The sequence below is a fragment of the Podarcis gaigeae genome (assembly GCF_964106915.1).
Source record: "Podarcis gaigeae genome assembly, chromosome: 1".
In the NCBI taxonomy this organism is placed as follows: Eukaryota; Metazoa; Chordata; class Lepidosauria; order Squamata; family Lacertidae; genus Podarcis; species Podarcis gaigeae.
The window spans coordinates 101,238,697-101,263,574 of NC_139678.1; the positions used below are offsets into that span (position 1 = coordinate 101,238,697).

At 42.4% G+C, this 24,878-nt stretch overlaps 1 long non-coding RNA gene across 1 annotated transcript in view; it reads right to left on the bottom strand.

The window, feature by feature from the left end:
• Positions 1 to 24,635, bottom strand: part of LOC310833708 — a 28,140-nt gene extending 3,505 nt beyond the window's left edge. Inside the window, exons 1-2 of the long non-coding RNA XR_014558890.1 lie at positions 24,606 to 24,635; positions 11,718 to 11,897 (exon numbers count right to left, since the gene is read on the bottom strand). This is a non-coding gene — a long non-coding RNA (uncharacterized lncRNA). The remainder of the gene's footprint in view (positions 1 to 11,717; positions 11,898 to 24,605) is intronic.
• Positions 24,636 to 24,878: the final 243 nt, after the last annotated feature.

A 24,878-nucleotide genomic window follows, 5' to 3' on the forward strand; every position in this document is an offset into this window, starting at 1 on the left:
TTGAATCAAACAGTGCATAAACTATACTTGAGTTTTAATTAAAAGGAAAACTGATAAATTACTAAGATTCTGGTGTTCTAGAGATGGCTATCTGTTATAAAAACTCATTTTTGTGTCTAACGTGCTATCTCTAGCATATGAAATGGTTTCTGGATTAATTTTTATCATAAATGGAAATTATGCCATAAATACATGTATATCATTAAAAAACATTTTCTCCCTAGTTCTTACCAAGCAAGAACAATAAGATTAGCAAAAACTGTAGCACATCACAGTGCATGGAAGTTTAGGAATTGAGGTGACCATCAGATGCTTATGGAAAAATTAGCAATTAACAAAAAATTAACCAGAAGGAAATTGCCTGCTAATTTTTTTTTAAGAAACAAAGGTTAATCTAAAATGACTACCAGCCCTTGAAAGGTTAACTGTCAGATTAAATAACAGGGACAAAGAGTGGTCACTGGGTACCTGGGGGAATGAAGCATTGAACTTACTCCAGTTCACATAATTTACAAAGAGATTAGCTCCTTTATGTCTCTTGTAAACTTGTGCAAAGAAGGTCTTACATTCCACAGAACCTAGCAAACACCAGGCCCCAATTGGTCATGGGAGATTCTGAGCTAAATGGTAAATGTTTCCAGCAATGTAAAAGTAAATTAGAGAACAGGAAAAGTTATTACTCTGGAGATTGTAGGACTTAGGGGAATAATAAAAATCAGGTTACCCTAATTTCCTTTGAAAAACTAAATATATACGGGTCGTTATTGCCTTTAATAGGCAGACCTGAAAAGTGCAAAATTCAGTGCTGAGCTAAAACCTTTGGGAGGAGGGGAATCCCAAACTACGGTTGAGGGGAAAGACAAGAGGTAAAATGTGGTCTTGCTTAATGTGTGGCTTGGACATTGAACATAAACGAAATATACATCCCATTGTATAGTAAGTGTACTACCATCACTTTGGAACTTCTCAGGATGTTGGATGTGTTTAAAAGTTGTAAGTGCAAAATTCAATAAATGAACGAGGTGCATTATTGAGCTTTTGTGGGCTACTGGAGTGACTTTTTCCACTGTTGTGGGTTTTTTTTATTAAGTATATCTAGAATGTGCAGATTCATTCGAGCACTGAGCCTGATGTACGAGACCTAAATGAGCACCTTAGCACTCCAATCCTGGCACACTCGCTACTGCTCTGCAGATATTAAAAAGCTTTAATGTAATTTTATTTTATTTTGAGACGCAGGATTGAAGTGTGCGCACGATCAAAATAATCATTACCCTTTGCCAGGGTCAAAACCTAAAGGCAATCTCATTTATCTAGGGCAGGACCTCCAAAATATTAATCAATGAGCCGTAGGCGTTACTTAGGGATACAGCAAAGTCTGCAGGATTTGTACTTTCATGAGGAACCCATTGGTTTTCAAAGTGTAGACCCATTCATAGACACCAGGAAGTACTGCAGTACACTTCTCCATGGCTTCAAGGCTTTGTTTGGCAGCTCCAGTGTCCAAGAGAAGTTCCAGTGTGGACGCATAGCTTGATGTCACACACCTAGATAACCTGGAAGACTTTACTGTGCCGTCAAACAACCACAGGTTCATTACTTTTTGAGAAGATTCTGAAATTGCATTTCCCCCTAATTTTCTCTAAATCTCATTGCGTGGAAAGATGGTGTTTCCCCCCCTCCTCTTGTATGGATGCAGGGTCTTATTAGTCCACCTGCAATGAGAAACTAACTTTTAAACATTTGTATAACCTGTTTTTATGATGCTACGATAGTGAGATGTGGCACGAATGCCGTAGCACCAATGTCGTAGGCCTGCGGTGCCTGGGTGCTAGGACCAGATCCCTTTTCCTCTGGGCCACTGGCCCACAGGCAACGGTCCTGAGCCCTCTTCAGACATTCTGCGTTAGTACTAAGCCAACACTTGAGGGGGCTGTAAGGATTAGTGTGCCAGCTCTGACCTTGTCTGTGCTCTCGTCACTTTTTGTGAGCCCTCCAGGATCTTCTGAAGCAGGGATCCTTCTGGAGGCTCCCCCTACATTTTAAAGACCTGGAAAAGCGAGGGTTTTAAAATGCACAAGGGGCCTCTACAAGTACAGGAGCCCTCCGCTTCAAACTTGTGGAGGGCAACTGGAATGGTGACAGGGTGGAATTAGCACCTCTCCATGCCCCCCCCCCCTCGCATGTGGTTATTTAAGCTTCATACATAACCTGTAGAGGGTTGTAGTTTTGCTATGCACCAGTGTGGTGTAGTGGTTAGGAGCGATAGACTCGTAATCTGGTGTCTATGAATGGGTCTACACTTTGTATGGTCACCCATGAGGCTGCATGTGGAGAAGTGGAGACGCAAACCCGGTTGGGTTTGCGTCTCCACTCCTCCACATGCAGCTGCTGGGTGACCTTGGGCTAGTCACACTTCTTTGAAGTCTTTCAGCCCCACTCACCTCACAGAGTGTTTGTTGTGGGGGAGGAAGGGAAAGGAGAATGTTAGCCGCTTTGAGACTCCTTCGGGTAGTGATAAAGAAGGATATCAAATCCAAACTCCTCCTCCTCCTCCTCCTATTTATCTTAGAGCTAGGCCAGAGTCAAGGACTTGTGCTTGCACAATAACTTTCCTCACTCTCCTCCTACTGCAGGCACCCCACATCCTCTGGAAAGCTGCTCCAAAGGGTTTGGAAAACCTCCAGAACATATGTAGAAGGTACACCAGGTGGAGGAGAATGGGGAAATTTCCGTTGTGCAAGCAGAAAGACTTGCACTTAGGGGCCGGGTGAAAATTCCCCCCAAGGACTGTGGGGAATTTACCTGAGTACAGCAGACTCCACCCTCTTCTTCCTTGCATAACTTTCTGTGGTTTTGTGTATGGCAGTGGCAGCAGCAGAAGAAAATAACAACTATTGATTTTTTTCAAAAATGAAGGGGTGGAAGGAAGCCATTGTGACAGGGTAACCCACCCCCAATCTTTGAGTAACTTTCCCCCATATGCCTCTGAGGTCTCCCTTCAACCACTTTGAGCCAACCTCACTGCCGCCCTGGCCAATCCTGCATTGCAGAGAGTAGGACTAGATTACTCTTGGTTTTCCTTCCAACTCTACAGTTCTAGGATTTTAACCTCCAGATTCTTACCAGGAGACTTTCGGTTCAGTGTTACCTTAAATATGTTAAATGACCGACCCTATTCCCCCCCCCCCCAACACAAATGCAGCGAGACTGTTCCAGAATCACACAATGTGTAGCTTTTTAATTTTTATTGCCACGAATAAACTGTATCCAGGGAACGAGCTAATGAAAATGTGAAGGCAAGAGATACGTCCTCCCTCTCCCTCCTTGTTTGCTTCCAAATAGTCCACTCCCACATACGTAGGTCACTTGGAATTAATTTGTCTACATCCTGGATGGCACGTGGTCAGAGGGAGGGATGGGTGAACTGGAAGGGGGGGGGGAGGATAAAAGCCTGGGATCTTCTCTGAAGGAATGTGACAGGGCATGGGAATCACAGCATCACGGTGACCACTTGAGCGTATTTTGGCTTGTCTTAAAACAAAACCTCAAAGAAAAAAGAAAAGCACCACTGGACCTCCCCGATGCAAATCAGTCCCACTTATCAGACTACCTATCGGCGATTGAATGCTTGAGAAACAGTGTGTGGGTTTTAAAAGAGTGCCCCAGGCTTTGAAGGCCTCTCAAGAACGGCTTGTCAGTTGACTTCCAGTAGTCTACAGTGACCTCGGCAACAACCCAGTGTCCTGTTACAGCTCATTTCAATAATTAAACAGCTCAGAGATGGCAGAGTTTTCTGACTGTTGAGAGCAAAACCAGTGCTCTAGGTTCTTTCCACCCACACTGGGAAATCAGAACTGTTTGCTTTTCATTATATTTGCTGGTGACTATTAGCGCTATTTCACAACTGGCTAAAGAAATGTTTGCAAACAGGGGGTGGGTGGGGGCGAAGAGGCACTGGCAACCCGTAAAAGCAGTTCATTTCTTTCTTATGGCCTTTCAAAGAGCAGGACCAGGTGCCAGCAAAGTCATATGTCTGAAATTTCGAGTCCTATAAAGGCAGCCTCAAACGGCAGAGTTGCTCTTCCAAGGAAATGAATAGCTCTCCCATCTGGAGAATAATTAGAATCATCAGGTTGGAAAGGTCCAGAAGGCCATTGGGTGCACGGTGGCCGTTGAGTAAGGCAGGTCTGGGTTCGCATCACCCAACCGATGCAATCCACAGCAAAGAGCCAGGAGAGGAAGATGCACTGCTTAAGGGTGTTTGCAGAACAGATGACTCAGACAAGTGAGGCATGCCACACACTCGCAGGGAAGACTTAAGAAAAGGAAAGAAAACCACAGCACTCAGGGGTAATAACCGTAATGTGGTTAGGAAATGGCTATTAGGCATTAAGCAAATTTTTGGTTAATCTTCTCAAAGGCCTTTTTATTGACTACAACTCTACTCCACCCCTCATTCTGTTTTAAATTTCTGATGCCCCAAAGGAAGGAAAAAGAAAATCTGAAAGCTCTTTTTTTTTGAGGGGGGGAGGGAGGGAGAGGGAAAGGAGATACATTCCCTTTCTGACCCATTATCCCAAACTTCTTGTTGGCATCCGTCTGTCTCAAGAAACAATGGAGGAGTGCGCCTTTGGGGGTGAAGTCAAACTGTTGGAAGGTTGCAGCATCTGCTGTTTCTGTAGAGACCAATATGGGAGATAGATGTTTAGTTGGGGCAGATGAAGGCATCTGGTTGTGCTGCTGCAGATGCATCATGGTATTTCTTCTCTATGAGCTCCTCCCAGTGTGGTCATTCCTCCTCTGGTCACTGCTATGAATACATGACCTGACTGCCTGTCTCCAGTCAGCTGTCTGCAATGGATTCTCACACGGTGGGTTGATGTTTGCATCATGTCATGTTTGCAGATATCTTTGTAACACAAAGTATATGCTGATACATGGAGTGCTGGTGATGTCTTGACCCAGGATGCTGTTTTTTGTCAGGCTGATGGTAAGGCCGAACGCCCTGCAGGCTTGGACAAAATGGTTGATGAGTCTCTGTAAAGCTACTTTGGAGTGTCAAGGTTGCGTCATCTGATAGCAACATCTCTTGGATAAGGACCCACCACACTTTAGTCTTGTTCTGGTCGGTTCATCCACAACGAGGCATCAAAACAGTATAGATAATAGTTGTGACAAGACGTTTATGATAACTGAAATTTGTTGGACTATCAGTTTTGGTCACGGAGATATTTGAAGCAATGCAAAACTCCCAAACATGTTTGCCAACTAGCTGTTTCACAAACCCTTCACTCTGAAAAGCTGTTATCTATCTCTAACCTGGAATAGCGGAAGAGGAAGGAGATGTGTTTGGGAGGGACAATCTGTGGGCTAAACTATTTGATGAACTGGAATTCAGCCAGGCACAAAAAATAAGCCTAGAATATGTTTTTTCTTCTTCTATTGGTAAAAATTACAGCTTCACTTGAGGGGGATTTCTAAATCAAGGAAATGGCATGAGTTGAACCCCACTCCCTCATGCCACAATCTTAATCTGAAGTGGACTGCTCCCATGGATGCTACTGGAAAATGTTTTAAAGAGACAGAGATGCATTTATGAATCTCCATCATATGTGTACTTTGCCACTGAACTGACCATAGAGAGAAGAGGTGGCAGGGGGAAAAGTTCAAGTAATTGCCTGGAAGTTTCTGCAAGAGATGGGGAGATGAAAGAGCTGATCGTGTCAGGGATGGAGAACCTTGGACCCTTCAGATGTTTCTGGACTACAAGTCCCATAATCCCTGGCTATTGGCCATGGAGGCTGGGATGAATGGCAGTGGAAGTTCTGAAACATCTGGTGGTCCACTGGTTTCCTATCCCTGGTGCTGGTGAAGTGCCCGTGGTCTGGCAATGATTGAATAGGAGCAGAAGACAAAAGAGAGTTTGAACAGAAAACAACAACAAAGCAAAGCAAAAAAAAAAAAAAAAAAACAACCTAGTAAGAGAACTCTGTGTGTGGAGAAAAGGGTTTGCATGAAAAAGAACAGAACTTTCTGTTCATCAAAACCAGTGGAAAAATCCAGCTGTTCTGAGAGAACAAATTAAGAGAGGGCAGAAGGTGAAATGTGGTGGCAGCAGAATAATTTGGAATTAATCAGCCTAACTGTGGTTGCTTAAGAATTTATGGAAAAAAATAGGTGACATCATCAGAATGCTACAAATAGATTGAATGCTGCTGTGTTACAAGGTAAACGTGCAATCTGAAACCATTTGTAGCCCTGGCTGCAAAAACCTAACAAATCTGTCTGTCTGTCTGTCTGTCTGTATCTATCATCTATCTATCATCTATCTATCTATCATCTATCTATATCTATCTATCTATCTATCTATCTATCTATCTATCTATCTATCATCTATCATCTATATATCTATCTCTATTTATCTATTTGCAGGTAGGTTGAAGAAGGCTAGTGGTTTTCTCCCATTTCCCTTCTTCTCCTCTTAGGTCCCTTGCTTTAGTCTAATGTTAGCTCCCCTTGTAACCATAGACCTGATTTCATGAGGAGACAAGTGGTTGGATGCTGAACAAGCAACAGGCTTGAGTGGGAGAGAGGAAGAAGAGGCAGCTGAGGAGGAGGTGGGGCTGAGGTTGTAGCACATTCACAGGAGTCTGCTTGACCTACTGCAGCAGATATTATCACTTCGGCTCTGGGGGAAAAAATCCTAGAGCCATGCAGCCATGCATTCCTAATCCGTAACATGGGTTAGGGGACTTGGGTAGAGCAGTGGTTTAAACCACTAAGCCTCTTGGGCTTGCCGATTGGAACGTCAGCGGTTCGAATCCCCACAATGGGGTGAGCTCCTGTTCCTCTGTTCCAGCTTCTGCCAACCTAGAAGTTTGAAAGCATGCCAGTGCAAGTAGATAATTAGGTACCACTGTGGCAGGAAGGTAAAGAGTGTTTCCGTGTGCACTGGCACTTGTCATGGTGTTCCATTGTGCCAGAAATGGTTTAGTCATGCTGGCCACATGACCTGGAAAGCTGTCTGTAGACAAACACCGACTCCCTTAGTCTGAAAAGCGAGATGATCGCCACACGCCATAGTCACTTTTGACTGGACTTAACCATCCAGGGGTGCTTTATATACCTACCTTTAATCCGTAACACCACTGGACCTTAGCCATGCTACAGCCATGTTGGATGAGGACAGCATGAAAATGAAAAAGAATGCTAGGACTGACAACTTTCTATTAGATACCTCACCCTGCTTCAAATAAACATGTAGCTTGGTATACAATTCGGCTTCCATAGAACAAATCAGTCTCTCATTCAAAAGGGAAAATTCACAGGAAAAAAATAATCCTCAAAAACTATGAAGCAAAATCAACGTTATCCTGTAATATATAAACTTGTCATTCATCTGAGCCAAAAATCTGATCTCAGTTCAGCCACTATGAATCCAGCCAAAAAAATGAAAGTCCTTTTAGAGCTATACTTCTGCCATCAAGGTGGAGAATGAACAAGCTTCCCCTACATTACAGTCCAGAAATCCTTCTCAGCATGTCCATTTTTTGTGTGGGAGAGAAGAGAAGTAAAGTCAAGCTGAAATATTGGGAGTCACTCATCCTTTCCAGGCGTACATGTGCCAAGTAGTGCAATAATGATAGACTCCCAGCATTACAAAATAATGAAGAAATGTTTCAGTTTGGGAACTATGTCCCGTTTCTGTGGCATTCCTTATAGCAGTAATAAAACTTGTCACTCCTTTGGCCTCTTTGAACACAATGGGCAGCAATACCAAGGAGATGTGGAAAGCAGCTGAGGAAGCAGTTTACACCAGAAGCCTTAAATCCTGCTGTTGAGGAAAGTCTACTCTGCATGTAGAGAATTTGGGAGTGCTTTCTTCACATGGCTTATATGGTTGCGATTCTCCCGAAAGCCTCTCATTTAAAAAATGCAAGAAGGGTATGTCCTAAAAGGAGAACTCTTTACTTGCTTTAGTTTCCAGTGTCATAAACTACAAGCAAATTCATTTTTGGTGAATTCCAAGCGCTTGGAATCAGCCACACTGGGCTTTGCAATCAACTGATCTTTCTGGAATCCTCAACAATCCCAGTTTGCATGTCAACACAGACCTGAGGAAAGCTAGAAACATGAGTTTCTGATTCTGCTTCCCCAGCCACTACAGGACATATTTCAGATCATCCGAGGCTCAGGACAGCAAAAATCCACAACTGCCTCTTGGTCAGAGGAAGTGAAGCACACTGTTCAAGCACACTGCTGCTTTCCCCATTTCTGGGCACAGTACTGATTGATTTCTGGTGCCAATAATGGTTTCTTGGAAATTATAGGAATCTGTATACCAACCCAAGGGTGCTGGAATGCCACCAGTCCATCAACGGGTTAAAGTTTGCCAAGACTGATGCCTCACACTATAGTTGTTTAAAACCTGAGGCAAGGAACCCTTCTGAGACTGTTTTATTAGAACTTTTTTCAAATGCCAAAAGTGAAAGAGGTGATGTTAAAAGCAGCTCAAACTCTAAACTAGTTTGCCATTTTGGCAATGTGCACGTTTGTGAGTAAGCACTGTCAGAGGGCCAATTCTGAAAAAATAAAAAGTTTTTTTCTACCCTCCACAGGAGTGCTTCATTCCCACGGAGTAACACACATGGCTGTAAATCCACATGTATCTTTCAGGAATCTTCCATAAGCAGGAAACAGCAGGAGCCCAGTTTCCCGCTTTCCAAACCTTCTTTAAGAATCCATCTGGACTCTCAGGCTTCGCTAGCCCTGGCATTTCCTGCAAGCTTCTCCCCATAGGAATCATTCCAACAGAAATCCTGGGGAGAAACACATTATGTCGGGGGCAGTTTCAAGAACTTAACCAAGTGGCTGCCCTACACTTATTTCCCAAGAATGACCAGTTTTCCAACACATTGAATTGGCTGTGATGAGGTCAACCGCATTTCTGCTAACAGTATCCAACTTTCAATATTCGTGTGCCTGTTATTAGCTGTAGATCAATAGCTGGTGAGACATTTCTATGCTAACTCTTAGTGTGGAACAAATCTCAGGAATACAGACTCCCGTAGTGGGCCTTTAGTCATGCCAAGAACCGGGGCCAGATGAAGAATATTCATGTGAGGAGACCCAGGGGTAGTGGAGGAATAATTTCCCCCAGGTGCTTCTTATTATGATCATCATCATCATCATTTAGAGATACTTTTTAAAAGAATGAGCTCTGTCTGTAAAAAGCACTTGAGGTTATTTCTGCCTGTTCAACTGTACTTTTGCAAAAATTGCACATGACAGATAATATTATGTGGGCTCTGCATATGATGAAACCAAGCATTTACCCGTCTCTTTATGTTGAAAGGAAAAGCGAAATAACTGGGAGCTTTTGTCCTCCCTCACACTTTGTTGTGAGTCCAAAAAAAGGGAAAAGATACCTGGGCTAGGATTTACTAAGGATTCCTCCATTAAAGAAGCAGCTTGTTCACACTAATAAAACAATTTTCAGATGTAAAATGGGCAAAACATTTCATATATGGCATTCCATTTGACCAACCACTAAATTCTTCAGAGAAAAATGAGTCCCTATTCTGTCTGCTTGTTTCACTGACAGATTCCTGTTGTCCAAGGTAGCCCCTTTATTGTAAAACCATGTAGTCATTTTTATTCTGGAAGAGTGTTCTTTCATCTTGAAAAGCTTCAGCCTAAAGAGGCCTGAACAGTGCTACAAGGTTCCTGTTTCAACCTGCCTGGAGCCCTGATCAGGATTATTCATTTTAGGAGCATTATGTAACAGATTCCACGGCCATGGAATTAATCTAGGTATGCAAATAGCCACTTGCCTATGACGGGCTTCCAGATAATTAAATAGGAAAGCTCTTCAAGAGCCACAAAAAACTGAGGATCAGTGTGTGTGGACAAGCAGGAAAGTTTTTTGAAAAAAATGGGCTAGTAACTGTGAGTTGTTATTTGCAAGGCTGCATTAGACATTCAGGACCAATCTGCTTTTGTTGCATTCAGCTTCCTTCTTATTATAACGTAAAGAAGAAAAGCTGGCTGTGAGCTGCATTTGAAGGATTTTGCTATTCAGTACCTTACGCCTGGAATTAATTACTGTCCCATACCACCCAGTGTTTATTCTCCTCTCACCTTCAGTCTCTTCATGGCCTAAAGGGAATAGCAGAAACTTGCCTGATTAAGGTTTGTTTTGATACTTGTAAGTTAAGAGGGACATCCCAAGAGGATTTTCTTATTACAGCTGTCAGTTGGGTGGGGGGGTGTATGTGTGTGCATGCATGAACACACATGTGTCCTAACAACTACCTTTCCACAATGTTTGCTGGTGGTACTTGGGAAGATCAGTAAGGAGTACAGTTGCCAGACTGTGATATTCTCTAACGCCATACACATAGACAGACATATGTCTTTGTGTTTTTTTTGGTGTGTGTGTGTGTTTGTGTGTGTGTGTGTGTCTGACTTTGCCTTTTCCAGAGCACATGGACAGATCCTTCCAGAAGTTATGCTCAATGTGTGTATGGAGTGGAATCAAGAGCAGGGGCCACGATCCTACTACAGCTCTGCACATCTTAACTGGAAAATGTGTAGAGTTGTTATGTTAAAAACATGGACTAAACGATATCTGAAACGTAGTACACTAACTTGAGTGGTTTGCTATTTCATGCTTCCCCCAATGTTTTGTTTTGTTTTTGGTATGCCAGTACATAACACAAAAATACAGAGGGATTAAATAACTACACATTTCAACAATTACATTCCTTTTGTATTAGAAACAAAGCTGCAAGCTACACCCTAGCTGGTAAAATGGAAGGTGGGTGGCAGACTGTATTGTCAGATTTGCTATGTAACACACAGGACTCCTACCCTGTCTTCCTGCTTTTTCTCCATTGCCATTGCCATACTTATTCAGTCAAAAAGGTGCATGTGAAAACCATTATGCATTGACCCTGGTTGTATAATTGAAACCCCATGTAAAATTGAGAAATTGGCTGTGAATGTGGGGCATTGCGCATCAGATTTTACACACATACTACCCACTCAAATAGCATGCAAATCTGGGGATGCCTAGCTACTTCAGAGGATAGTTACAGAGGGTGAAGAGGAAAGAAAGGTGCAGTCTCTCTCTCAACCCCACAATCCCATGCTTAGGACAGCAATCCGCACAAGTATATTATCCTATCTGGTCCATTGTAGTAAAGAAAACTATACTATTGGGGCTCTGAAATAGTGGCTTGGAGTCGGAGGAAGATTCTTAAGTAGTGCCTTACATGAAGTCTGAACTGCAACTCCCATCAGCCCTATCCGGCATGGCCAATGGTCAGGGGATGATGGGAGTTGTAGTTTAAAGCATGTGGAAGGTATCAAGTTGGGGAAGTCAACCCTAGCATATGGCATTCAGAAGTATGCTGTCTCTGCTTTTGGAGATTACATTCAGCTGTTCTGGCTAACAGCAGCAAATAGATCTGACTTCCTCAACCTAGTGTCCTCCACATGTTGGACCACAGCTCTTACCAATCCTGGTCAGCATGGCCAACTGTCAAAGGTGATAAGACTTGTAGTTCAAAACATCAGCAGGACACCAAAACTTCAGGCTGAGGGAGGCTGTAACAGACCTATGCTGTCTGAATTTGTTGAATCTCCTTTAATCTGAGCTAGGTTTCTGGGGGCATCTGGGCAGGTTACTCTCATTGCCCACTCAAGCCTACCTTCACTCAAAAGAAAGAGCACCCAACAGCTGATTTGCACTGCAGGAATGCTTTCACTTCATAATTTGATTCTGAAGTTTTGATTTCACAGCTTCAGTCCTTTCTTGGCAGTGGTGACAGTGGAACAAATGTTTTGCAGTAGTAGCTGTATCCTTGTTTGGAATGCTTTCAGAAGAGATCCTGTGAGAAGTCCGAGGGGGGGCGGAATGGGAAGACATTAGTTTATATTTAGTACTGGAGCTGTGCAGAAGTGGACTCTCAAAAGTCTCCATCCTATTTGCAGGCAAAGAATCGGCAGGCACCATTTCACCAAATTCTCCAGCCCTACCTGGAAAAACTGGGGGTTGAACCTGGGACCTTCTGCATGCAAGCAGATGCTCTACCATAGAGCTATAACCTGTTTCAAAATGCTAAAGTCCTAGTTCCATACGCTAAAGTCTGCAATAGAAGGACAGAATGTGACAGAATGGCTGAGCATGGACGCTGGAAGGGAAAGGACTTCTAGTGCAAAGTTCACCTTTGCTCCACAGTACTGTCACACAGGCCAGAATTCACATTAACATAACTTTCCTGTACTAGGTTGAGGCACTTGATTTTGGGCAGGAAGAAGGATAAAAATTCCCTGTGTTACTCTGTTCCCTTCACAGACGCCAACTCTATAGGGCTGAGGGGTCTTCAGCCCCCTCCATGTAAGGGCTGAGGGGCCTCCTTCCAACAATCAGCTTCCTCCTGATGTGACAGTCACACATGCTGAGGGGGCAGAGGAGGCCGAGCACAGGCCTCTTGAGTTGGAGGCAACCATATACCTGAACCCCCAAAGCCTGGAGTGGCGGCAAAAGGAAAGCGGCAAAAGGAATGCTGCTGCGGCATCTCTGCCTCTGCCGGACCTCCCAGTCCAGCCTCTGGGGCAGGGTGAGTGGGGACTACAAGTCCCATCATGCCTTGCCCCAGTCTGCCCCTTATACTGAGCTCACTTCCTCCACAGGGCCAGTCACGCTCAGCCTCCTCCCGCTTTCGGCATCCTCCCAATGCAACAGCCAAACGTGTTATAGGTGCATGCTGGGGTTCCCCAATGTTGGGCACAACTTGGCACCTCTGGTTCCCTTCCCTCCATACCCAGTCATACTTTTCATGGCTTCCCATTCTTCCTGCTAGAAGAAGTGTTTGTGTTTGGGCGATATCCATTGTTTCAGGCTGGTTTGCAGGAAAACCAGGAACCAAAATGGACAATTTGTGTGTGCAGGAAGAGATGTTTGCTTTCCTGTTTACAGATATGGTGCATCAATCAGTCTTAATGTGAGCATGATTTATGGGCTTACAAGGTCCAAATTAAGATACCTTAGTCTAGCATCAATGCCAGCACGAGGGCCAATGTGGAAGTTCCATGAAACTAGTTTATGGCAGGAAAAGTGTGTGTGTGTGTGTGTGTGAAATCCTCCTCAAAGTTACTTGTGGTTGTTTTCACTCCATACAAATGGGAGCACACAACATGAATTATTCCAAAAACAGAAAAGAACAGCATTAAAAGAATGGAGCCATCAGGGAAAAGTCAAATCCAGGACACAACTAAGAGCAGCCACAGAAGGCAGGGAGTAACATCAACAGCAACATATTAACAGGGAAATTGGGTTATTTCAAAGGGAATAGGAAATGAAAAACTGACCTAAAATATTTCTCAACTGCAAGAAATTATTTTGGAATTGGACTTCTAGTCAGGATTTTGTAGAAATTGATCAAGATTTTTCGTAGTCAATTTCTTCACATGTGTGAGTCTTTGGCACTGTTAATGCTAAGGTTGAAGACACCCCTCTATTAATCTACATTAACTCATTATTGGCTTTTGTGCAAATGATGCTGCTGGTTAGGCTGGTGGCTGAAGTAACTTATTTGGCTCCCCCGTTTCTGCAATGAGAAGCTAATGGCACTGTACTGTTTTAATGACTCTGTTGCTTCCACCCATGGTACTTCACAGTTGACGGAATAATCCATCAGATGCAGAGATTGTATTACTCTAGACTGCTTTGGCCCGCTTGTAGCAGTTGTGTTGGTTGCAGAAGTGGCCACTGGAGAGGACAGTGGTTGGCCTCTCTCGTAGTAAAAAGGAGACCAATTGGGTTGATCTCCTTTCTGGTTTGGAGCTTGCCTCTTGGTGGGAATGTCTTGCCCACATGAGGTTTGATTACATTCTCAATCAAAGGACTGAAAGACTGAAAGGAAGCCATGTTGATCTATTGAGGTTCACCAACCTCAGTTATGTATACAAAAGCGGGATCTTATAGTTTCACCTGCTTAGTTTGCATATTGGGAAGAAACAAGCTGTGTCACAAGGGGGAAAAATCTGTTGGGAAGGTTGCTACTGCTCACCGGAAGGCAAGGGCGGGGCAGCGGTGAGGTCAATGCTGTGTAAATACAGTGGCAGGATTGCCGGACTGGCACCACCAGTGTGCTTGCACCACATTGATTTCACTGCTGCCTCACTCCTTCTCTCCAGGGGACATGACTGACATGACTGACCAAAGTGGTGCCTTACTACATAGCCTGCTATTGGATTGCAGGGAGTAGCTCCATTGCTATGAGAAGCCAACAAATGCAGAATATTCTGCTGGGGGTAATTCAGCAATCATAAATTTGCTGTGCCATATTTGAAAAGGAAAATATCAATGATTTATAAATGCAGGGCAGCATTCATCTAAGTTTTATTCAAAGTTAAACCTACTGAAATTAATGGACATGTCTGGGGGCCATTGATTTCAGTGAGTCTGAGGAAAACTTTATTGAATCCCATCATAGTAGTTTAAAAACATTGTGTTCCTGGTACTCTATTTACAGTAGGTAAATTATGTCATGTGACAAAGGTCTTTGAGGGTAGAAGCAGTAAAGTGTTGGGAAATGCTGAAAAGTGCAGATTCATTCTTCTAGCTGACTCACTCTGACTCATTCCTTATACAGACATTGTTTCAATTACAGGAAGTCACATGGAGCAAGGAAGGATAAATACATGGGCTCGGTGTGCTCTTCTTTTTACTTTGCTCTCTTCCATTATTGCTTGTACAGTGTTTGTAAAGAAGTCTTGTTTGCCTCAGTAAAGTTTTTCTTTTTTACTGTGAATTTTGACTCTGCGTTTGACTTCGCTGCGCTACAGATTAATCCTTAACAGGCAAACGCAGAACATCATATGGGGGGGGGGGGAGCAGTATCACTGCATGTAGGATTTTGTATGAAGATTCTTTAGCCTAGGCCCTAGACAAATAGAAGATATGGATTTCGGATAGGTTCTGTGACCAAAGGGCCTATAAGTGCATAGAGGTTGCAGCAGGGCCCCAATCCTTCATCCATGCCTTTCTTCATATCAGAAGAAATAAGCGAACAGGGCTTATGTTTATATATAATGATGTACAGAAGGCAAAGGGGCTAAATTGCTCTGTTATCCTAAAAGTTCATTGCTCCCAAACAGCTTTTAGTCTAGTCTGTAGATAGCTTCTTAGCAAAACCTTCTGTGAAGTATTTGAAAAATGAAAACCAATGGGCATTTTTACGTTTAAAAAAAGTTTGAAAGTGTTTGTATTTTCATTGCAGAATTACTTCCATAGGAGGTATGAGCACAAAAGCACCATATAAAAGCACACAAACTGTGGAATATAGAAACTATATAACAGAGAAACCCAGACATATGTACCAGACACTACAGCTACAATTAAGGACATTACCCATTCCTCCCTCTAGATCATTGAATTAATCCTCTCCTTTAATTGGCTTGGATATAGGAGGAAATAGATTATGGAATATGAGATCTGTTTCCCAAAGATGAGCCCCAAAATGTGTTTCCAGTAAAACAGATTTACAATTCTACTGTCCATCTCAAAAAGTACCACAGAACAGTGTTATCCAGTAGCCAGATGTTAACTTAAAGTGCACATTGTTTGGGGAAAAAAGCTAATTAACAACTTATTAATTGGATCGAAAGTCTGAAACTGTTGTACTTCTAGCAAATACATAATTTTCTTCAAGTATTATTAAAGCGTTTTTGTTGTACCTATTAAAGATTCTTGTCTCTAAGTTAATTTCATTATGCTAATAAGCTATCATCGTTACAGAACCTACGCTTTGATCCATGTTAATTGTCGTGATCTTCAAAGACAAAGTCACCACTTACTTTAAATGAATTTTACATCTTTTTAAAGAATCACACGGAAATTAGGGGAAGTAATTAATTTTTTATTATGTGTCTCAATATTTTTAAAGGAGGAAGTCAATGGTATTGGCTAGAATTCATTTTAACATTTAACTAGGGAAAACAGCATGAGGCAAAAAAACGTTCAGATGCAAAAGATTAAAGAAAATTTGAAACTGGGACCTAATTTGTCTTGATAAACTTTGGTGTTTAATATGCTTCTTTTGTTCTCAGTGTGAAACTGCAGGGTTTTGATTTGTATAAACTTTTTGAAGAATTAATTCTTTCTAATTTTATTCCTTTCTTTGCTTTCCTTTACAGTAAGACAGAGAAGTTGACCTTCAAACCATAACACTTTAAAAGATCTACAAAACGTGCAAGGTTAAATCTATTAGTGGCCTGAGGTTAGCTATTATACACTTACAAAAAGTGTGTGTTTAGTGGGTTGAAACTTTGGACATATGATAACAAAACAGGGGTGGGGAGAGAATCCTTATGGATTGTAAGTACTGCTGAGATTATCCCTCAGAACACAGAGATCATCATAGGTACCAATGGGGGGGGAATATTCATTTCAGGAACTGGAACAAGAATCACAGCTGCAGTGGTAGCATATTGAGTTTGAACTAAGTGCATATAATTTCACACATGCACACACACAGAAGCCTAGGGGATGTAAACAAGTGTACATGCTACATTTAATTCCAAATACAGACAAGATCAAACCAAGATCTATGGTGTTTACCCCTGTCAGAAAGTGGGGGTTGATTATAGCACAATTATCCAGAGGTACATGTTTGCAAACATATCACATAACATAGATCTGAAAGGTATGGGGTTATGGATTATATATTTAAAGCATAGATATGAATATCAGTGTATAATAGCAAAAAAAAGAAAAAAAGAAAAAGGATTTGGGGCCTTTTAAAACATAAAAATCTAGGTAGAAGAGGAAAGAGTATAAATACTTGCAAGCAGTAATGAAAATCAAAAGCCAGATTACCTACTTCCAATTTAAGCTTCCTAGTAAGCATCAGGTTTAAACTGAACCTATACAAGTAGGATTTCTGCAATCCACTGGACAGGTGGTGAGCTCATTGCAAGGATTTCTCAGTATTAACATTGGACTCATTTGGGCTAACACCAGGCATCAGTGACCCTCATCTGGATTTAACACATGACCTGGCAATCCAGGGCATATTATGAGCTAACCACTATACCATCATTGTTTTTTGAAGGCATTGACTCTTTTAATATGTCTTCACGGTAATTTGTGCTTTTTCTAGAAGCAAATGTTATTATATGAATGAGGTCTGTTAAGGTGACTAGACTCCCAGATGCCAGCCACAAAAGAAAATCCTCTCGGTCGTCAAATCTACAGTGGTACCTCAGGTTACTTACACTTCAGGTTACATACGCTTCAGGTTACAGACTCTGCTAAACCAGAAATAGTGCTTCAGGTTAGGTTAAGAACTTTGCTTCAGGATGAGAACAGAAATCGTGCGGTGGTGCGGCGGCGGCAGCAGGAGCCCCATTAGCTAAAGTGGTGCTTCAGGTTTAGAACAGTTTCAGGTTAAGTATGGACCTCTGGAACGAATTAAGTACTTAACCTGAGGTACCACTGTACAAGCAAGTTCTGCAACAAAATGTTTCTTTATGGGGCACTCCTACAACTGGTTCTGGCCATTCATGCCCTTCTCTAGGAAACTCCAGTTCCACCCACTCCTAGTTTTCCATATTTTGCCTCCTATCCAAGAGATATTCAGCATTCAGTGCTCATTGGACCAGGGGTAGGCAACCTAAGGCCCGGGGCCAGATGTGGCCCATTCGCCTTCTAAATCTGGCCTGTGGACGATCCCGGAATCAGTGTGTTTTTACATGAGTAGAATGTATCCTATCTCTGGGTTATTTGTGGGGCATAGGAATTCATTCATTATAATTTCCCCCCCAAAATATAGTCCGGCCCACCCCATGGTCTGAGGGACGGTGGACGGGCCCACGGTTGAAAAAGGTTGCTAACCCCTGCATTGGACCCTCTTTCCCCCTAACAATATTAGTACTTCAGCAACTTGGATTTCCCATGAGCATGCTGGCATCTGCTCTTGTTTCTCGATGCCCGCCCCTGCCTATAATCCTTCCAGTACTCATTAGCTGGTAAAGGTAAAGGGACCCCTGACCATTAGGTCCAGTCATGACCGACTCTGGGGTTACAGCGCTCATCTCGCTTTATTGGCCGAGAAAGCCGGCATACATGTGGCCAGCATGACTAAGCCGCTTCTGGCGAACCAGAGCAGCACACAGAAACGCCGTTTACCTTCCCGCCGGAGTGGTACCTATTTATCTACTTGCACTTTGACGTGCTTTCAAACCGCTAGGTTGGCAGGAGCAAGGCCCGAGGAACAGGAGCTCACCCTGTCACGGGGATTCGAACCACCAACCTTCTGATCGGCAAGCCCTAGGTTCTGGGTTTAATCCACAGCACCACCCGCATCTCTCATGTAAAATGATAACTGTGGGGATTATTTTGCCGACAGGGAAGGATTGTGTAGATCCTGAATGCCCAGCATTCTACATGTTCATCAGAACTCATGAACTGTGGCCAAGAGATACAACACACTGGGGCAGCTGCACATCACATTTGTGGCCTTCTCTCTTAGGAGCGCAGAGAACCTTACGTTTGACAAGGAGTTTAGGAGATTCAGCATGTAAACAGTAAAACATTAATGACAAACATTAATGACTCTCCTGCCCAATCTCCAACTGGTGATATTTTCCAAAAAGTTTTTTTTTTATTTGTGGTAAGAAAATGTTCAAATACAAAATAGAACAACTCAACAATGATGAGACATACCATGTCATGGAAGATCACTCCAGAGAAGAGAACATCTAAGGTTCTCTTCTTGGGTGTGTTAAATGGCTGGGGATATTTTGATGACTTCAGATTCATGGTAGAAGTTTAAATCAGTTGCTGGAACTTCAGGGGAAAGCTGCTCTTGAATCTATTGGGGTTGTTGCATGCGCTGCAGAGGCACACACTGCCAATAGGACCTGAGAGCTCAAAGGTAGCAATATTGTACCATGTGCAAATAATTACATTTTGAAATCACCACGCAAAACAAATGTGTCTTTCCCCCCCTTGCATATATCTGATCAGCTATATTTGTCAGCATGTCCGTATGTTGGTGTAGATGGTATGAGCATGCATATATAAAAACTAAAATATCTTTTCTCTCCCTGCTCTCCTTTGCTGTCCCACCCAGTAGGAGATTATGAAATGCTGGGGTTAACTGTCAGATGCTTTACTCTTCTAAAAACCTTTGCTTTTTAAACTAAATGCTTTCTTATCTTTTTAATTTAACATAGTCCCACATTTCTTCTTTGAAGTAATTTTGGGCTATCTGATAACATATAATGGAAAACATGTTTATGTCTTCAACCAGTTCATGTTGCATATTTCAAATGCTTAGAACAACAATTTTCAGAAGCTTTCATTAAGGTTAATTTTTTTAAAAAACTACATTAAATATGAACAGATTTTCTCACAAACAAAATGCAATGTGTATTTAACAGACTTATATTTGATAAACTACCTCATATAAATGCAAATTTTTGACTTTGTGCCAGAACCAGGTGGTACGGAAAATATTTCTATTAAACAAATAATGCTGGGTGAGCAAACTCAAAAGTTATGGTTTACTACACTAAGGAAAGAAAGAAAGAAAGAAAGAAAGAAAGAAAGAAAGAAAGAAACATGCTTTTACTCAGGTTACATAGATTTTGTCTCCAGGTATCCCCATGCTTCAAAAATAAATAAAGTGAGGTGAAAGAAGCACAAAATGAGATGTGGACCTCTGCTGTGAAGTGTGTGTATATGCAAATGCCCATGTATGTGTGTGTGTGTGCGTGTGTGCGTGTGTGCGTGTGTGCGCGCGCGCACACACACACACACACACAATCTAGACTCTTGAGCAAAACTGAAACTATTTCTGGTATCCTACATAATTATTGATCTGCTCTGTGGGGCCCTAATTCTTCCTAGGAGATAAGCAGACAAAACTTTCATATGGGAAGAAGTGAGTTTCAGATCCACTCAGTTGCACCCCAAAGGCCAACCTGGAGATTTTTCTTTACAATGTATTCTAAAGATGTCTAGGCTTATACAGCAAGTATTTAAACCTTTTTTTCTTTTCTTTTTTTAAAGAGGTGGAAAACTAAAGTACTTGGATATCTAGCGTATCTCACTGGCAGAGAAGTTATGTCCTTTTAAAAAATCTTCTACCTCTTGTTGATTTGTGAGAGTTGGAAAATTTGCACGATGGGATAATATGCTTGGAAAATCCAGATAAATCCATGGAAATAAAAGGTGACCACTGCCCAACACAAGGCGACCCACCAAAAGGCAGGTCTCTATATTGGAGCTAATGAAGTTCAGAGTGTAGCTTAAATGAAATGGTTTCAATATTAAACTGGCAAAGGCCACCACACACAAAACAAGCAGGAACACCTTAATGCATTATTGTTTCAGAGGATGCTGTTTTCGTACATCCGCACTCTCGGTGTCTGCCAAGTTACAAATGTCACATGAAACGATCCATAAAACCTAGCTAAACTGGCCTAGATTTTGGATTTAATGAAAGCAGACAGTATGAAAAAAAAATTAGCTATTGGAGGTGAAAGAAACCTAACCTGATGATAAAATATAAATAAGCTCTGAATTAATACAATTACATTAAAATGGTTGTTACTGGCTACACACACACACACACACATCTGCACTCCTCAAGAGATACCCCTTCTTTACCAAGTATAGAATTTTATTGTGAAAGACTGTTTTGTGTAGGAACAAAAATGACTGGAACCAGCTTCAGCTTATAGCTCTATCAGTCATTTTCCCCTCATGAGATTACCATCACATGTGGAGAAGAGAGTGGGCCATGCTCACTGGCCCCACTCCACTATCAAGTGCCCTCAAAGCCCCCAGGCATTATGGGAAAGTCTGAAGTGTGCCCCTGTTTCTGGCACTGCTGTACAACCAGGTTGGGCACTGACTGAGAGCTCAACAGAGTCCCACGCTGGCCCAAGCCAGCTGTATCACTCCAGCATCCCTCTTGCTGGACTTCCAGGCAGCCATGTGGGTGGGGCATTTGCTTTGGGTAAATTAAAATGGCAGGTGGCTAACATGGATGGGAGTTGAGCTTGGATCCTGTTCAAAAGTGACACTGCCTTCTACCCACCACTAAAACAGTCACCCAGGGGTGCACTTGTTGTTGTTTAGTCGTTTAGTCGTGTCCGACTCTTCGTGACCCCATGGACCAGAGCACGCCAGGCACTCCTGTCTTCCACTGCCTCCCGCAGCTTGGTCAAGCTCATGTTTGTAGCTTTGAGAACACTGTCCAACCATCTCGTCTTCTGTCGTCCCCTTCTCCTTGTGCCCTCCATCTTTCCCAGCATCAGGGTCTTTTCCAGGGAGTCTTCTCTTCTCATGAGGTGGCCAAAGTATTGGAGCCTCAGCTTCAGGATCTGTCCTTCCAGTGAGCACTCAGGGCTGATTTCCTTAAGAATGGATAGGTTTGATCTTCTTGCAGTCCATGGGACTCTCAAGAGTCTCCTCCAGCACCATAATTAAAAAGCATCAATTCTTCGGCGATCAGCCTTCTTTATGGTCCAGCTCTCACTTCCATACATCACTACTGGGAAAACCATGGCTTTAACTATACGGACCTTTGTTGGTAAGGTGATGTCTCTGTTTTTTTGCACTTAGGAGGGCACTAAGTGGTGGTGGTGTTATTGCTGCCATGGAAGTATCAGCAGAACAAAAAATAGATGGCACCGAAAATATGATGTCTGTTGGGATGGTGTGGGCCCATTGATGGCACTGTGTCAAAGGCCCCCTGAAACCTGGTGCTGGCAGTGCCTGTTGTTATGTGAGTTGTATTGCCTGTGAAGCACTAAAGAGCTGTGGGCTGTTTTGTTATTGCTAAACAGAGCAGTAAAAATTTAAAAGAGAGGGTAACACCCACCCACAGCCCTCTCTTTGCTTTAGTTTTTTTAAAAAAGAACCTCAGACCTCTTCAGAACTTGTCAGGCAGCATTCTAGACAGCCAGCTTGCATTGTAAGGTATTTCAGGTACCAATAAAAGCCTATTGGAATACCTGTAAAGGACTATCAGAGGACACAAACAAATTAATAATTATAATAACAATAATAATAGGGCTGGTGTGAAGCTACAGAGTTAAAAAAAATCCTCAAAAGTAGAAGCAACAATATGTACTACTCAGCTGCCTCCTAATTATTATAAGGGAAAAAAGAGAGAAACCCCTGATTCCCTCCCCCATAAGGAAAATAAATCATGTTTACTTCACTCAACCAAAAGCTCCTGGACCTGTTTGTCTGCAATTTGTCAGACATAATCAACTCTGGAGGGGCTCCTATACCTGTGAGTTTCATTCACTTTAGCCAAAAGAGAAAAAAGTTATATATGTTTTTAGATTTTTCCATTAATAGCCTTGTTTTATACAGGTTCACTCAGAACCCAAAATGCAAACTGAAGTGGAGAGAGCACAGAGCGACTCAGAAATATATTAGATTTAAAACACACAAACACTGTGCAGACACAAGGCAATGCTGGAGTCCATGCCCACCCCTAGTACTTATTTATACCTTGCACTGCACATGACCCATCCTCATCAGATGCATTTATCACATTTAATAGGGCCTGGGTGTACATTTTTCCGCATCACATGATGGTCACTCTTGAAATAGTGCAAAAGACTATTCAGAAATGTAGCACTGGATTTCATCCAGCAAAACGTCTAGAACTATAATTTTAACAGAGGTTTTCTAGCAATTTGTACTAGTGGGGATGATAATCAAACAATAATTTTAAGATTAAAAAATAATAATCTGTTATGCACCTGTTATGCATACATCCTTCCAAGTTGCATCTGGGACAAGTTCTACCCTAACCTCACCCCTGGTCCTCAGGAATGAGATAAGAGCTCTGGACTGAATACCCTAATGACTGGACATACCCTTATTTAATTTCAACTGTAAACAGCTGGATTGATAAATGCCACAGCTAGTGACTCTGGCTTTGTTTGGACAGAAATCTACCAAAACAGTCACAATGTCGGAATAATGCTATTAACCAGAGTTACCTGGTCTTTTTGAAGTAACAGAGAAACTCGTCCAGTTTCAACAATAAGTGGTTAGACTTCTTGGCGTCCTTTACATCCCAGTGATTTCCATTTTCCTTTGAAACACCTTTCATTCACATACCTGGCCATCATGTCTTCTCCCCTTTTCAATATGTGCATTTTATTTTCCCACGCTGCACTTAACCATTTTTGTTTCTTGTTTTTCCAAGTCTGAGCTACTCCTTATTGTATGCTGCTGCTTGTTAAAGATTTCCTAGGGCTGAAGGGGATCAGAAAGTTTTGAAAGTTATTTTAACAAGCTAGCCCTCTGCAATATGTGGTTGGCCTCTACCAAGTATCACAAATTATTTGTGTTAGACAAATCTCTTGTCGCTCTAATAATCACATGGGGGTGGGGGGGGGGAGAGAGAAGACTCCAGCATGAGATGCAATCAGAAGCAAAAAGACAACTTTTAAATGAAATCACTTGCTGTATGCCACTAGATGGCAAATTCTAAAGCTGGCACCACAGATAATTTAAAGGATTAGCCATTTTACAGCTTTGTTTAAAGTGGAGATATACAGATATATATACACATACCTCAAGTTCCTAACACGTTTATTTAAATACTACACAGGGCTATATATGTATTTCAGAGATCCTTTATTCAAAACGCTTTATTAGAGTCACAAACTGTGGCAGTGAGGATCTATGCCACAACACGTCAGTTGAATATGACACGCAGTGTAAATTAATAATGCAGAGTCTTCTTCAGTAAAACAATAAAAGCTCTACTGAGTTAAAACTTGTTTGCAAATAAGCAGCATAGTGAACAGAAGATTTAAACTAGCTTCAGAGCATACACAGAGTACAGGCTTCACTTCTGAGTCAGGTTCCATATACACACACTGACTCCACTGTAACTCATGGCTCCACAGAGTCTCCAAATCAAGGGCTGGCAAAGTTTTTGTGGCTTGGAGCTGTTCACGGTCCCGCAGATGCTGGGGTGGGCCGGAGTGTGTACGCATGCATGCACGCATTTGCAAATGCTATTTCCAGCGCTCCTTCCAGCATGGAGGAGGTGTCCGCAGCTTCCCATTGGCTGCAGGAGAGTCTACCGAGCCGGTGGCGGGGGTCTATGGGCCGGTTAAACAACCCCCATGGGTCACTTGTGCTCCATGGACCTTAGGTTGCTGACACCTGACCAAGCTATCTCCAAACTGACAGGCTCCAAACTGTCTGCCTGCAAGCAGATACATTTATACAGAGAATGAGTCATCTTCAAGATGAGTCACAGTGATTCAGCATAGAGAGTGATTGTGCAGCTTTACAGCATTTCTCAACATTTCCAGACTGCTTTACTGTTTCCTTTACTGCTTCTGCTCTCAAAGACCTTTGTCACATGACAGAATACTCAGTGAATACTTCCCCGTTCTTCCTTAGGTATGGTTCACACATGCATGTACATTTGTTGGTTGATTGATGGGCTTTCCATCACAAGCCCTCTTCTTGGGGCTGTATGACAGTAGGGAGTGGTACCTGAGGCAAAAGAGGATAGGGGAATGAATGTGACGCTTACCTTTGTACAGTTGGCTGCATTCTCCCCACACGCCAACCTCAAAGAGGATCAAAGGCAGCAGTAGTAAGCCTGTGAAATAGCTGCATGCAGCAAAACTGAAACCGTCTGGAGCACATTTCGTACATAGACCATCAAAGCCCTAAAACTAAAATCCAGATCCTAAAGGGGAATCTTATGGACCTCAGTGGGTAGAATCCTGTGTATAGCTAAGGCCCTTGAAATGGGTGCAGTGTGGACCACTATTGACACAGAAGGATTATTTTCCCCCACTGC